The 16,116-nt window shown below is 45.3% G+C and overlaps 1 long non-coding RNA gene across 1 annotated transcript; it reads left to right on the forward strand.

Moving 5' to 3' along the window:
• Positions 1–7: 7 nt before the first annotated feature.
• On the forward strand, positions 8–13,931 carry LOC141981555 (uncharacterized). The gene is made up of 3 exons (XR_012637827.1): positions 8–419; positions 619–789; positions 13,504–13,931. It is a non-coding gene; the product is annotated as an uncharacterized LOC141981555 (long non-coding RNA).
• Positions 13,932–16,116: the final 2,185 nt, after the last annotated feature.

The following is a 16,116-nucleotide window of genomic DNA, read 5'->3' on the forward strand; positions in this document are numbered from 1 at the left end:
CCGAGTAGAGGCCAGCAGCACTCACACCTACGCCTATGTACACACTACAACACGTGCGCACGCACATGCAAACACATATGCACGTGCGTGAACACCCACTATTCAAGTGTAGCCGACTGTATTGGCGTGGACACAAGCGTTTCTGAAAGAAGCAGATACCTTCGTGTGTGGCTCAGACGCATGCTCCTCTCTACACACAGAGAGTGTTACCTCAAAGGGAATAAGGCAACGCTTCAGAAAGGAAAACTTTCGAAATGGTAAAGGGGAGATAAAAGGAAAGCCCCTTTTCTCAGAAGGTGCAGACTCGACTCCCTCCTGTATCTGTCGCCAGTGGATTAACTTACAGTAAGGGAGGCCCTCCCTCCTTGTGTAACGTAAATAAAATAAAGAGAAGACAAGGTGATATGGTGCAAACAAAGGTAAGTGTATTCAGGGTAAAGGTACAGAAAACTGGAGAAATGGGGGGGGGGGGGGAGGAGAAGAAATACAAACCTAACCAATACAATGAAACAGTGACTGGCTTTAGGAGCTTGAAGCTCAGACCTGCAAAACCTCCCTTGGTGTTCAGAAAAATAATAAATGAAACCCCGATACAGAATCCTCTCCTACTATATTCAGGCACAGCGGATGCTATGCACCGACGCGAGGCCCAGGGCCTTCAACTCTCTGGCTGATTGGGAGCCTTCGAGGAGGACCACTGGGGAGTCCTGACAACTGGTAGACTTTGTCGCAGGCAGGGAGACCCTCTGGGATGATGGACACCAGGAAAGCTGCAGGATTCCCTCACAGGTAAGATGGTTTCGCTGTGGCGGGAATGATGATGATGACAGGCCCCTCCTTCCTCTGTCTCGCTTCGGGATAGATGATGTTCTTCTCGCTAGCTCTGGAATGTTGGGAAGACCCAACCGTGCGCACGCTGCCGCTGGAATGGACATCCCCGTGCAGGCGCTGAGCAAGATCTTATATAATCTTTAAGGTGGGAAAAGTTCTGATGGAATAGAGTGTTGGGGGTTAGTTTTGGCAGGAAAAACTGGTTCTGTCTGGTTTGAGCCAGGGAGCTCCAGTGTCTAAGCTGTAAACAAATTTGCTTACAAAGATGGAGTCCAGGGGTCACAGATGATATACTCCGTATTGGATTTCATTAGAGCCAGTGATTTACATAACCTTTATCTTATATACATTATTAAAACAACTAATTAAACACATTTAAACAATACTAACACAACATTTTTTTCTAACAAGAGAAATGTGCACATAAGAACGGCCATACTGGGGGTCAGACCAAAGCTCCATCTAGCCCAGTATCCTGTCTTCCAATAGTGGCCAGTGCCAGGTGCCCCAGAAGGAATGAACAGAACAGCTAATCATAAAGTGATCCATCCCCTGTTGCCCATTCCCAGCTTCTGGCAAACAGAGGCTAGTGATACCATCCCTCCCCGTCCTGGCTAATGGCCATTGATGGCCCTATCCTCCATGAATTTATCTAGTTCTTTTTTTAACTCTGTTTAGGTGTGGCCTTCATAACATCCTCTGGCAAGGAGTTCCACAGGTTGACTGTGCGTTGTATGAAGAAAATACTTCCTTTTGTTTGTTTTAAACCTGCTGCCTATTAATTTCATTTGGTGTCCCTTAGTTCTTGTGTTATGAGGAGTAAATAACACTTCCTTATTTACTTTCTCCCCACCTGTCATGATTTTATGGCTCTCTATCATATCCCCCTCTTAATCATCTCTTTTCCAAGCTGAAAAGTCCCAGTCTTATTAATTTCTCCTCATATGGAAGTCATTCCATACTCCTAATCATTTTTGTTGCCCCTTTCTGAACCTTTTCGAATTCCAGTATATCCTTTTTGAGATGAGGTGACCACATCTGCAAGCAATATTCAAGATATGGGCGTACCATGGATTTATATAGAGGCAATATGATATTTTCTGTCTTATTATCTATCCCTTTCTTAATGACACCCAACATTCTGTTCGCTTTTTTGACTGCCGCTGCACATTGAGTGAATTTTTTCAGAGAACTATCCACAATGACTCCAAGATCTCTTTCTTGAGTGGTAACAGCTAATTTAGACCCCATCATTTTATATGTATAGTTGGGATTATGTTTTCCAATGTGCATTAGTTTGCATTTATCAACATGCACAAAAAACATACCCAAATTGACAAGGACTTGTAGAGGTGCTCACATGCACACTTCTGCACAGTCACAATGATAAACACGCAGACAAATGCACAAGCACACACACACACATGCACATGTGAGTGCACACAAACATATGTATGCACACACACCCACATAAAAGTGTACATATGCCACGTGCATAATCACAGATGAGTACATACATGCACAGATGAAGACAAGCACAGAAATACAAAAAGGGATACATGCATACATACAAATACACATACATAAAAACACGCAAAGATACATTGCATACAACATCCTCCTACATACACACCTTGTACTCTCTTTGCTTCATAGAAGACTTTGAAAATTGGACACTTGATGATTTCACGTGGAACAAAAACAGCTTTAAGGAATTTAAACAAAATTCAGACATCATACTTTATGACTCAGGAGGTATATAAACTGTTGCTCTTGACAACAACTAAAATTCGGAGAGTATGAAAAGAACAAAATACTAGCAGAAACAACATTATCTGGACCCAGTGAAACATTACATAGATAACTAAAGTAGCCAACCCTTAAGATGAGAATACACTATAACTGTACATGTGTCCAAGCGTATGGTTGTGCCATAAGAGAAGGCTACTCACCCTGTGCAGTAACTGGTTCTTCAAGAATTAAGGTTGCCAGGAGTCCAGTTTTCAACCAGAATGCCCTGTCAAAAAGGGACCCTGGTGGCTCCGGTCAGCACTGCTGACCGGGTTATTAAAAGTCCAGTTGGCGGCGCAGCGGGGCTAAGGCAGGCTCCCTGCCTGCCCTAGCTCCGCGCAGCTGCGGGAAGCAGATGGCATGTCTCTGCGGCCCCTAGGAGCAGGGGCAATCAGGGAAGCTCTGCACTCTATCCTTGCCTGAGCACTGGTTCCGCAGCTTCCATTGGCCTGGAACCACGGCAGCCATGTCAGCTGCTTAGGAGCAGCACAGAGCTAGGGCAGGCAGGGAGCCTGCCTTAGCCCCGCTGCGCTGCGGACTGGGAGTTGCCTGAGATAAGCACTACCAGGCTGAAGCCTGAACCCCAAACCTCCTGCCCCAGGTCAGAGCCCCCTCCCGCATCCTAATTCCCTCCCAGACCCCGCACCCCATGCCCCCACCCAAAACCCAATCCCCTGATTCAGATCAGAGCCCCCTCTCGCACCCAAACTCCCTCCTGGAGCCCACACCCCGAACCCTCTCCTGCACCCCAACCTCTTGCCCCAGCCCTGAGCCCCCTCCCGCATTCTAAACTCCTCGGCCCCAGCCCAGAGCCCCCTCTTACACCCCAAACCCCTCATCTCCAGCCCCATCCCAGAGCCCGCATCCCCAGCTGGAGCCGTCACCCTCTCCCACATACCAACCCTTTTCCCCAGCCCATGAAAGTGAATGAGGGTGGGGGAGAGCGAGCGACGGAGGGAGGGAGCAGGGTTTCAGAGAAAGGGTGGGGCAGGGGGCGGGGCAAGGGTGTTTGATTTTGGGCAATAAGAACATTGGCAACCGTATTCAAGGTGTGTGTCCTCGTGAGTGCTCCACCGAGGTGGATATGTGCTCCATGTGCCTCAGATCAGAGATTTTAGGTAGCCGTGCCTATTCAGTCTGCACATGTGCTCCATGCAGCCTCGTGCTCTGCACTGTGTCTGTATAGAGTTGCATGGGTGAACTGCCTTCTGTTTCTTCTCTGACGCAAAATTCCATGGCAAAGAACTCTGAAGCAGAGGGGAGGAGGGTGAGTAGTAGAGTACCCACAGGGGGACACATCTCAAAGGAACGCAGTTACTGCACAATGTGACAAACCTTCACTTCTTTGAGTAATGTCCCTATGGGTGCTCCACTCTAGGTAATCACTGAGCAGTACTCTCTATGGAGGTGTGGGGCTTTGGAGTCAAGTCCAAAACTGAAGACAGTACAATAGAGCCAAACACTGCATCTGAGGCTGAGGCCTGAGTAACTGCATAGTGTTCAGAAAAAGTAGGAATGGAGATCCAGGTTGCAGCTCTACATATGTCCGTGACAGGAACATTCTTAAGAAAGGCTATTGAAGGGTGTGTTAACACTCTAGAAGGAGGTTGAAGGTCATGAGACTGATAGCAATAGATAATGCAGCCAGATATCCATCTAGAAAGTCTTTGCTTGGAAATTCGAGATCCCTTAATTCCAGGGTTTAAATTCTGATAGAGTATTTCCCAGAGCCCTCTATGCCCTGTTTCCCCCCCTACACTGCCCTCCCCTGGCAACATGCTATGAAAACTCCAGGAGGGTTGCAAATATTTACTAGAGCTCTGCTCCGGACAGCTCCAGCTGAATTTAAGCCCTGGTCTGATCCCATACTGCAGCTCCTGTGACTAGGCAGGGGTTTTGGATGAAGGAGCCTTTAGTGGTATCAAATATAATTGTCCAGAGAGCATCACCTCATGGTCCTGATCTGGAGTCCTTGAGCTAAATGGGAGATTTTGCATGTGGATTGTGTTAGAAATACTTCCAAAGATTTAGGTTCAGGCATGAGATTAATTCAGGAGGAAATATCCAAATAATAATAAATAACACATACTTCTAGGGATCCTTTCATGTGCAGGAGCTCACAGCATTTTACAATAGTTAATTAAGACTCATAATCCCAGGAGGAAGGGAAATATTGATATCCTCAGTGGTGAAGAAACTAAAGCACCAAGAAGTGGAGTGTGTTGCCTAAGGTCATAAAACAAATCTTTCAATGTCAGGAATAGATCCAGGCCAAGAGGCTTTCACTCCAGAGCTCTGACCATGCTGCCTCCTCTTATCTATATATAACAATTTTGTAGATATTAATATACATGTTATTTCAAAACTTCAGTGTCTGTGAAGAACATAGATCCTATGATGTAATGATTCAGTAAAGCACAAAGGAGTCAAATATAACAAAAATAGAATTATCCTTTCACTTTCTTCCAATTGCTAAATCCAACTCAGCAGCATTTTTTAATAATAATTAAAATGCTGGAGTGTCATATGAGACATTTACATATCCCAGAATCTGGATGAGCTTCTTATGTGCTTGACCTCTATGGTGTCATTCAACCTTCCAAATTGTGGAAGTGATTTTGGGGGGATCGGTGGGCACACCCAACCATCAAGTCATCTGTTATTTTGTACTGCTGAGTTTAATATTCCATATCCTCAACTACCATCTATGGTCACTTAAAAGAAAGCTTGATGAATGGCCTAGTCCAATTTATAAAATGCCATTTGTGTATTTCATCCTAAAAATGACAAGAGGGATTGCAAGTTGTGGAGAGAACAGCCTAGATATTTAAGAAGGTCAAAGGGACTGTTGAAATGTTAAATGTGATCTGAAGCAAAATCTTTCACATATATTGATTTCATGGCTAAAACCTCTTGAGGGAAAAGAATTTGAAACATTCATGAAAGATGCTGCTTTAAAAAAGAAAAAGAAAGAAAAAGAAAGAAAAGGTAGAATTTAGAGGTAACATGAGGTCCAATATGAGGCCTTGATCCTGCAACTGGATCCAAATGGATGGAACCCTCTGGCCACACAGGGCCCAATGGGTATACCCTTTCACTCCTCAGGATCTGATTGTCGGAGCTGGGCCTCAGATGACATGCTCTTTGAACAAGTGCCTTGTCTCTCCCATTTGTTCTGTAAAGTGCCTAGCATAGTTTTGGTTGCTAAGAAAATAATAAGAATTTAGAATACATTTCTAGAAAGATATTATAATCTTCTTTGAGTTTAACCCATATTCTGTAAGTAAGTCTACTTCCTCTTACCTGGGAGGAAGTAGACTTGTTGTTTAGTTAGGATGTTTGTGTAATGTTTATTCCTCAGGTTAAAGTGTATCCTTGTGTTGGTTACCATGGAATACTGCACTTATGCTTATAGGTGATAATCCACAGTACTATATAACAGATAAAAGCTCAGTCTCCTAAACTTATTTGAAGTTTAGGATATTGGTTATACCAGAGAGAAAAGATTTTTAAACTAGACTGGACAAAAGCACTGGAGGAAATACCATAGGGAACAATCTGTCTTTGCTCATGGGGATAGACTGGATGACCCACTATATCTTTCTTAATTCTAATTTGTATGATTTATTTGCTATGAAACCTGTTTTTACCAGACACTTACCAGATACCTGAGGCCTTCCTGCCCGCAGCTGCTTCTGCTGTTTTCTCAGTCTGTTTAAATTCATATCTTGCACACCTGATGCCTCCCCTCTCTTAGATACTTTTCTTTGGCCCTTCCCCAATTCGGGTCTCAGTCCTCAGGTTCCGATATATTTAGTAAAGATAGGATGAGAGGAAGATAGTAAATATACAAACCACAGTGGGAGAAAAAACATCCTGCCTAAGTCAGGTCAAATTTTGCTGGACTGTTTTTAGGGAATGGAATATGATTGCCTTTTTTTTTTTAAGGTGCATTCTATTGTAAGTTATATGGACTTCACCAGTGTTATTTTTTCTAGCCATTAGGGGAAAATAAATGACATATAGGGGGAATTCAAGTGCCTCCTCATTCCTTGAGAGTCTATCCAGAAAGTGAGAATGTTGAATTCTGTCCAAACGTTGTTTCCTGCTCTGAATTGGAAAGGGGAGTAGTAGGGGGAGGGATGCAATGTAACATTAAATTGCTGCTTCGGATTAACAGCAACTTTTTTAAGAATGATTTCACAAGATGGCTTTGAATGGAATTGAACCTCTGCAGCCCAAATCAATGTAGCAATCCACTGATGAAAGAACTACTTTTAAAGCTGTTTCATATAGTAGATAAAAGTAATATGATTTGGATGATGGACAGGGCTTAAATCCTCATAAAGTATTTCCCAGAGGTCCGTCCCCCTCCCCCCCACATCCTATAAAAACTCCAGGGGGGCTGAAAATATTTACTGGAGCTTTGCTCCAGATAGCTCCTGCTGAATTTAAGCCCTGCTCAGTACTGTCCGCAAAGGAAAGAAACAATCTGGGAGATTTCCTAAAGGGCTTAGTCCTGTCTAGGTAAAAGGCTAATGCCCTTCTGACACTGAGTGTATGTCATGCTGCATCTCCCTTATCCAGGTGTGGTTCAGGGAAGAAAACTGGGTGGTGAATAGGTTGGTTTATGTGGAAGTACAATGATGCCTTTGGTAAGACCTTGGGGTACAGTTGCAACATGACCTTATCCTTAAAAAAATACCATGAAGGGGGGATATGCCATCAGACCCCCTATCTCTCCAACTCTTTGAGCTGAGAAATAATGTCTATGAGAAAGGCTGTTTTCATAGACAAGTTTAGAAGGGAGCAGGTAGCCATAAGTTCAAAGGAAGACATAGTAAGGCATCTAAGTGCCAAGATGAGGTCCCAAACTGGAGTAGGGAATCTGATTTGTGGAAAGCGGTTCCCCAATCTCTAGAGAAACCTCATCACTGTAGGATGAGGGAACATGGAAAAACCCTCCAACATAGGATGGAAGGCCGTAATAGTTGCCAAGTGTACTCTAACAGAGTCTAGGGACATCCTTGACATTTTTAGCTCTAAGATGTAATCTAGTATATCTGACAGCAGAGAGGATGTAGATGAACAATGTCTTAGGTCACACGAGTGACTGAATCTCCTCCACATTTGCAGGTACTTATTACAGGTGGATTGTTTCCTACTATGTAATAGCACTCTCCTTACATCCTCACAACCGGTTGTTTCTAACTCTGCAAACCGTGAATCAGCCATGCCTTGAGCCAAAGAACCTCGAGGTTGGGGTGAAGAATTTCACCGGCATCTGGAGAGAGAAGATGGGGGATGGTTTGTGTCAGTGTTCCCTCTCCATCTGAACTCTGGGGTGCAGATGTGGGGATCCGCATGAAAGACCCCCTAAGCCCTTCACCCCCTTTCCTCGGGAGGCTTGAGAATGATATCCTCACCAACTGGTAAAATGTGAGCACAGACCAAACCCCTTAGGTTTTAGGACACTGAAAATCAATCAGGTTCTTAAAAGAAGAATTTTATTTAAAAAAAGTAAAAGAATTCCACCTGCAAAAATCAGGATGGAAGATACTTTTTACAGGGTAATAAAAAGATTTAAAACACAGAGGATTCCCCTCTAGGATCAGCTTCAAAGTTACAAAAAAACCAGGAATAAAACTCACTCTTAGCATAGGGAAAATTCACAAGCTAAAACAAAAGATAATCTAATGCATTTGCTTGCCATTACTTACAATTTTTGTAATCTTAGATGCTCATTTCAGGTATGTTTTCAGGAGATATATTTCCTGCCTGGTCTCTCTCTCCCCGTCCAGAGAGGGAAAAAGCAAAGAGAGCACAAACAAATCCTCCCCACCCCAGATTTGAAAGTATCTTCTTTCATCATTGGCCCTTTGGTCAGGTGCAAACTAGGTTATTTGAGCTTCTTACCCCTTACAGGTAAAGATTCAGTACAGCTACCCAGCAGGGATTTTATGCTACCCTTAGCTGTATGTTTATGACAGTTCGAAGGGGATTGGTTAACAAACAGTAAGCAGGGTGGACCATGAGAAAGGCATCTGCAAGGAAGTGGCAACCCAGTCCACCTCTCGAACAGGGACAATTCAAACTTCATGTCCACAAGAGGCTGTTTGTCACCATGACTCAGCAAGGATGTTTCTAGCACAAGAAATTGCATTATGAAGAGGGGAGAAAAATGCTTGATCTCACTCTCCTCCTTCATCTCTGTCCATGACATCAGTGACTCCCAAAGAACTGAATTTGGGGGATGGAGGGAGTCCTGACTGGGAGGCTTTTCAGCCAGTACAGACTCCTGTAAGATTATGGTGAGAAAACCCTTTTGCTTTTAAGTTCACTTAGTTTGTTAAGTTAGGCATTTAGCGTGCAATTTATCTTTTTATTTTCTTTGTAACCAATTCTGACTTTTATGCCTTGTTACTTGCAATCAGTTAAAAATCTATCTTTCTGTAGTGAATAAACTTGTTTTATTGTTTTTATATAACCAGTGTGTTACAATTAAAGTGTGGGAAACTTCATTTGGGATAACAAGGCTGATGCATATCATTTTCCATTGATGAAATGATGAACTTTATATGCGCTTGCATTGTCCAGGAGTGTGCTGGGCATTTCAAGATGCACATTTCTGGGGGAAAGTCTGGGACTAGAGAATCTGGTGGTGCTCTTCTGACGTGTAATTCATGAGTTGCTAGCTGGTAGCACTCACTACTCTGTGTCTGGGAGCAAGCTATATATGGAGACTAATGTGTTAACTGGCCAGGAGTGGCTGTTCACCACTAAAGCAGTGTAAAAGGTATCCCAGGTTGGAGAACTGAGGGGACACAGCTATTCAGCAGCCCAGATTGTACCCTGAGTAATGTTACAGCAACCAATTAACTTTACTTTCCAGGCAACATTCTTGCTAAGAGTGACTGCTTCATACAGTTTCTCACATGTCTCATGTTGAAAGGGTGCTTAATCAATGCTTACTGCAAGACAAAGCAGATATTCTAAAAATACATGCAATGGAACCTACTGTAAGGCAAGTCTCACCCACAACTGCCACTTGTCCCAGCAGCCTCAACTTTTTCCTGATGTTCAATGTACTTCCTTTCTCCAGGTGTAGCGGAGCCAGAATACACTGGGATTGGCATTCCAGCCACCTGGATGATGCCATTTGGTTCTCAAAATGGTGTCCTCCACACAGCATGACTTCATACTCATCTGTTGGCAGGGACATTCCAGTACTGTACAGTCCATTCAGGACTACACCACTGTTCCTCTCCAATCTTACCAAATTCAGTAAATGGGTGCACTTCTTATACCATGTAAGGAGTGTTGTGTTTAACCAGGTCCTCCATAGTGGTATTCTCCAGAGCTTCAGCTACTAGTTGACAATATACATCTCCCCACTGATGCCTAAAAATGACAAAGACCAAAGTAAAACCAAGGATTTTTGTAATAATTACAATTACTCCCAAAGTAATTTAATTATGTTATGTAATGCCTGCTGTCTACAGATGTATTCCAGTAATTTCTGGCAGGATGCTGTTGTCTTAACCAGTGCCTCATTACAATTCTTTTGGCATCATAAACAAAACTGATAATTAGTACACGGAATTGCTTCTTTTTTTTTTTTTTTTGCCAAAGATGACAATCAATTGGAAGCCCTCCTTCCATTTATAGTAATAGGTAACACTAAAAAAATTATCAGGTATCATGTTCTGATAACACAGTACTGTCAATTGAGGGCTGCAATGTACCTTTTTGAGGGCTTTCTTTGACATGCATGTGTTAAAGTATCATTTTAAAAAGTTGATTTTTAAACATTTTATCAAATATATATCAATGTAAGGGGATTGTTGTCCCCTTACTAACATTCCATGGGGGTGTTGGGTTGGCTAGCTCTCAGTACTAAAAGGGGAAGGGTTGATGGGAAATCAGGACCCTGAGACTGACAGTCCCCAGGAACAATGCTCCAGGTCAGCCTGATAGAGAGGGCGGGCAGGCTAATCAGGGAATCAGAAGGCCAGGGGGGTCCCGTCCTCCGTGTGAGCTGGAATTGCCTGGGTCAGAGAGTGGGGCTGAGCTAAGGAGAAAACGGGGGCCCAAGCTGAGCTGGGGAGCAGAGCTGTGCCAGCCAGAGGGGCCAGAAAAGCAGCCCAGGAAGCAGGTTAAAGCTGGGAGAAGAGTCACAGAAGCAGCCCACAGAGCAGACCCTGTGCTGGGAGCAGAGCTGCAGCCACAGAGCCAGAGAAGCAGCCCAGGGATCTGGAGGCAGAGCAGCAGCATCGGTGCTGAGGCAGAGTGGAGCCAGAGCTAGAACAGTGGACCTGGAGCAGGGGGCGGTGAGCAACTGGGGCAAGCCAAGGGGGGACCCTGGGCAAAGGGCCCAGCGCAGAAAGACACCCTCAGCCAAGGGTCCTTGCAGGCCAGACTGGGAGGGGGATCTTAACCCGACAGGGGGCTGATGCTGGGAAGGAGGGTCCTACCACCCAAAGCCCAGAGGTATGTGGCCACCATCACAGCAAGTGTCCAACCTGCAGCATCCCTGCAGCACAGCCAGGGCCTGAGGAGGCGGCCTGAGACCTACAAGGAACAGACTGAACTGCCCTGACTTCCAGAGATACTGTTTGTAATGTTCCCTGCCACAGAGCGGGGTGATGTTTTCCTTTAACCTTTCCCATTTTTCCTTATTCTTTTTAAAATTAATTGTTGATTAAATAACTTGTATTTGCTTTAAATTGTATGTAACGATCAGTGGGTCAGGAAAGTGCCCAGTGCAGAGAGAGTACCCCGGAGTGGGGACACCCTAGCCCCTGTCCTAGGTGACCACAGCAGGGTTGGGGGTCGAGCCGCCCAGGAATCTTGGGCCCAGCCTTGTCGGGGTTATAAGGACTCTGCCAGACAAGAGAGTGGAAGGTGAGTCCTCAAAGGCAGGGAGGCCTCTGGGTAAAGGAAGTGGGAGCGAGGACTCAGATCCTTTCGCTAGCCCACTTCACCGGGGTAGTGCAGAAGCCAGGAAAGTTCCCCATAATAGTGGGACCATTCCGCTGCTTACATCTACAAAATTGTTCTAGGTTGAAGTTATGGCTCTGTAGATTTTTACAGATCAAATAACTCCTCCCTTACCTTTCTGTCACTAACTTACCCATGGAATTACACATGTTCCCAGGCTGAAGGAAAGGGATGGATTTAGAAAGGTCCCTGTTGGGGATGGAAAAGTTGTAGAAAACTTATAGTTGGTTGTCTAAAGTTAGTAACAGCTGTCTTTTGTTCCTTGGAAGATTACACAGTTCCAGTGATTCCTTCGCCCCCACCCCACCCTGCTCCCCAATCCTACATTCCCTTACAAAAAGGAGCCATGCAGAAGGTAGGAGGGGTTGAGGTGGAGAGGGGTTTAGGTCCAGGAAACCAGAGAAAATGGGCATGGGAGAATGATCCAGTTTACCAGTTGGATAAACAGTGTCCCTTTGCTGTGGAGAGGTGAGGGGCTTGTGGTTCTCATCTGAAACTTCAGGGAACCAAATAAAGTTGTGGGGTGTCTTTTTCTTTCCCTGTCCATTCACCATTGATAGGAAGGCACAGGGCAGGATTTTCTGACAATGTTGTGGGTGCGGGTGGGAAAGGCAGTGTTCATAGTTCACTTCTCCCTTTATATGGAAACTCCATATGCTAGCGTGAAAGATTTATGTTACCAATCTGCCTGGGGCGTCAGGTAATCAGGCTGAGGCCACAGGATCTTTAGGGGAGGAGATGAAGAGCACACCAAGTGCCTGAATTTTAAAGCTTTATTAATAAAATAACAGCGGAGAGCACCAGGGAGGGTGGGGGCGGGGGGTTCCTCATGTCACTCAGAGGAAGGAAGAAAGTGTTAGTGCCCCAAGCCCTAACCCACTTTCATACTCTCACCCGCACTACCCGAGGCTGGCCAAGCCTGGGTGTAATGTAAGAAGAGGGAGAGGGGTGGACGGGAGTTCTTGTCCTGTGCACGGGTCATCCAGGGTCCGCTGTTGATCTCCGATCTGCCTCAGCTCCCTAGAGGGTTTTTAAGGCCTGGGGTCTCTTGGGGGCATCTCCTTCAGGGACCTATGTTCCCCGTGCTCTTTGTACCAGTCCAAACCAGCCTTCTGAGGCTTCCTTGGTTTCCCCAAAACACGTTGGCTTCAGGGTCGCGAGACTGTTATATTCCCATTCGCTGACCTTCGCATTCTCACTAGTTTTGCACCCCCCTTTCGGGTCTGTTTGGTTCAGTTCTCCTTTCCCACAGGCTTTTGGCTGTTTAGCAGCAGGGAGCTTGTTTGTGTGTGCATTGGCCTTGAGCGGCAGTTTCACCCCTTATCTTCAAGCCTAGCTGAACTGTCGAGTTAACCCGTTCCTTTCTTTCTCCCTCCCTCTTCGGCCTTTTGTAACCTGCAAAGGAATCTTCCACTCCACACTCACACCTTTAACCCTTCCCAAAATGCTTTGCGATGCCTGCAACAGTATTACAACATACAATGCTGATTTGCCTCCCCAGAGGACTCCCACAGGACTGGAAAGCCACTTCTCTTTTCCAATCTGGTACCTTGAAAACTGCTACGTTCTCCAAATGTTGGGCAGCCTTTAAAGAAGAAATTCCTGGAAGGAACTGCCATTCCCCACCCTCACCCCTCTTGGGACACTATGAACATTTTAAATTTTCAAAAAACATTAGTACATGTATTTTATTGTAGTAGCCTCTGCTCGGGGGCTGAAAAGATTGTCTGAGAACCAAGGATCATCTAACAGTCGCATTCCTAAAATGCTAAAAAGTATCAATATTGCGGCCTTCCACAGCAAATTTATGTTATGTTATTGCTTGGCATCTTCCAGAGGAAAAAAAAATATATAATGCTACCCTGGTCTTTGAAATGGCAGGACCTTCTGATCCCGAGAAGGAAACCATTGTGCCAGGAGGGCAGAAGCAGCACCCCAGTGACAGCAGAGGCAGACAGTGAAGGACCCTGGAAGAGCTGCTCATTGCCATGGACAAGAGCTGCTGTGGCCACTGAATCTCTCTGTGAACCATCACCACATCTTTCTCCTCCTCTGGCTGCTGCTGAGATGGAGGACCCAATCCCTCTGAGTGACAGGGAGAAGCCTGCAGGACTCCCAGCACTACACCTTCCACCAGCACTTGAAACCCTTTGCAGGGGAATCCCCTGAGCATTCAGGAGGGGAACAATGAGTCTGCAGGAGTCCCTGAAACCCACCAACTGCCAACCCCTTCAAATGCCAGACAAGAGGCAGTTATCCCTAAGAACAATTTTCCACCGTTGCTCCTCCGTTGTCATGGAGAGTGCGCAGGCAAGGAGATGGGTGCAGAGACATTAATATTTGGCTGTTGTTTACAGACTCAGTCCTGTTATGTTTTATTCGTTTACATTTCCTTTTAAAAATATTTCAATTATATGCTCCATATAGTATTTTAAATAAATGTTACACTTTCCTTGACTTGTGTGTGCCTCCCTCCCCCTTCCTGAGTATGATGAATGTAAGATGTTTTCAGTTCCAGGATTGGGTCCCACAATTCACAGAACACAAATAGGAATGTTCTAATGTATGATGTCTGGTGCCATCGTACTGCAAACCCTTCTCTGTCCATCTCACACCCACACTCCCCTCCCCAGTTAAAAAATATCTGAAGTCCCAAAGATACACAGAAAGGATGGGGAAAGTGCATCATTATGTGCTTAGAAAGCACTGGTAGTTTTAAAAGCAGCAGAACTCACAACACGGAAAATAGGTAGCTCTGGGTATGTCTACACAGCAAGTAGACACCCACAGCTGGCCCGTGCCAGTCGACTCGGGCTTGCAGGGCATATGCTTTGGGGTTGTTTCCCTGCTATGTAGATGTCTGAGCTTGGGCTGGAGCTCGGGCTCTAGGATCCTGCGAGGTCTTAACACAGTGGATATGCCCTTATATAATTGTCTGTAATGGGTGAACGGTCACAAGAATGAAGGGCTAGTGACCGTTGGCTATGGCAGAACAAAACACTCCTAAAGGTATGTAGCTCCACAAGAACGTGCCAATGTGCCCTAGTGCTTTTCCAGCAGGTGTACAGGGTGTGAATGTATCTCTCAGCCCAGGCAGATGTCACCCTCTACCTCTCTGCTCGGCCAACATGTGTGCACATATGGCATCCCTGATTTCCCTTGCCCACTGGGAATCAGGACCAGCGTGCACTGGGATCCTGCTGCCTGTACACAGTTTGTAAAGCAGACTTGTCTTGTGTCCACTTGGGGCAGAAGCACTCCCCTTCACAACGGTTATTGAGCGCACAGCATGCAATGATCATGCGAACGGTGTTGGCCATGTTGGCATCAAGATGGGTGCATAGGTAGTGCCCATGAGATTTTAACATACCAGATGTGCACTCCGTGACCCTTCTGCAGCAACTGAGTTTTAATTGAATTCTCTTTTTTCAGTGTCATTGATGTCCAGGTCTGGTTTCATGAGCTAAGTTAGGAGCAGGAATGTGGGGTCTGCCGAAATAACAGTTGGCACAGACACATCATAGAGAACCATATCGTTTCTGGGGAACAAAGTCCCTTCTTCCCCCTTAAGTACAATCCTGATATTCTAAACACGCTGGTGTCATCACCAGGTCATGAGCAGCCAGACCTAGTAGTCAGAGCCAGAGTCCATGTCATGAGACAGGAGTCAAGAGTCATCTGGGTCAGGATACCAGGACGTTAGAAGCAGGAGCCAAACTGGTGGACAGGAACCATAAGTCAGATGCCAGGAAATCTAGGAGCAGGGTGGAACCCAATTGTTCAGATAGCTGCCTGTTTCAGTGGCTGACATCATGGGTCCCAGGTGTCAGAGAATGGGTGCTCCTCTGGGCCTAGCTTCCTCAAGAGCCGTGGGTCATGTTATCTGGTGTCATGAACCTTCCCAGTATTTCCTGCAGTGATATTTGTGAATCAGCCTCTGTGGTCCACTAAGCCCTGCAGAACAAGTGAATAGTAACCTTTTCCCTTCACATACTCACTTACCCCTTTTTGCAGGAAAGATATTATAATGTGAGGTTTCAGAAGAGCAGCCATGTTAGTCTGTATTTGCAAAAAGAAAAGGAGTACTTGTGGCACCTTAGAGACTAACAAATTTATTTGAGCATAACTCAACTACAGCTCACTTCATCGGATGCATTATAATGTGGGTGCCATCAATGATTCCTACACAGTTCCTCTGAAATCCAGCTATTAATTCCAGAACTTTGCATATGGCAGCCACTCATGGTTAGATCACAGTGTTAATTGCATCACAAATCTACACAACCACATCCTGACAGTGGAGTTTCCAATTCCAAACTGGTTTGCAATGGACCAATTGTTGTCTGAGGTTGCCAAGTTCCACAGGGCAGTAGCCAGGCCCTTCTGCACTGATTTGGCTTCCCTGAATTGGGTGTTCTGGCAATGGAGGTTTGGTGCAAGCTCTTCACACAGCTCCATGAGTGTCTGTTTCCTCATTTGGAAGTTTTGCTGCCA

The sequence above is a fragment of the Natator depressus genome, chromosome 2 (assembly GCF_965152275.1).
Source record: "Natator depressus isolate rNatDep1 chromosome 2, rNatDep2.hap1, whole genome shotgun sequence".
In the NCBI taxonomy this organism is placed as follows: domain Eukaryota; kingdom Metazoa; phylum Chordata; order Testudines; family Cheloniidae; genus Natator; species Natator depressus.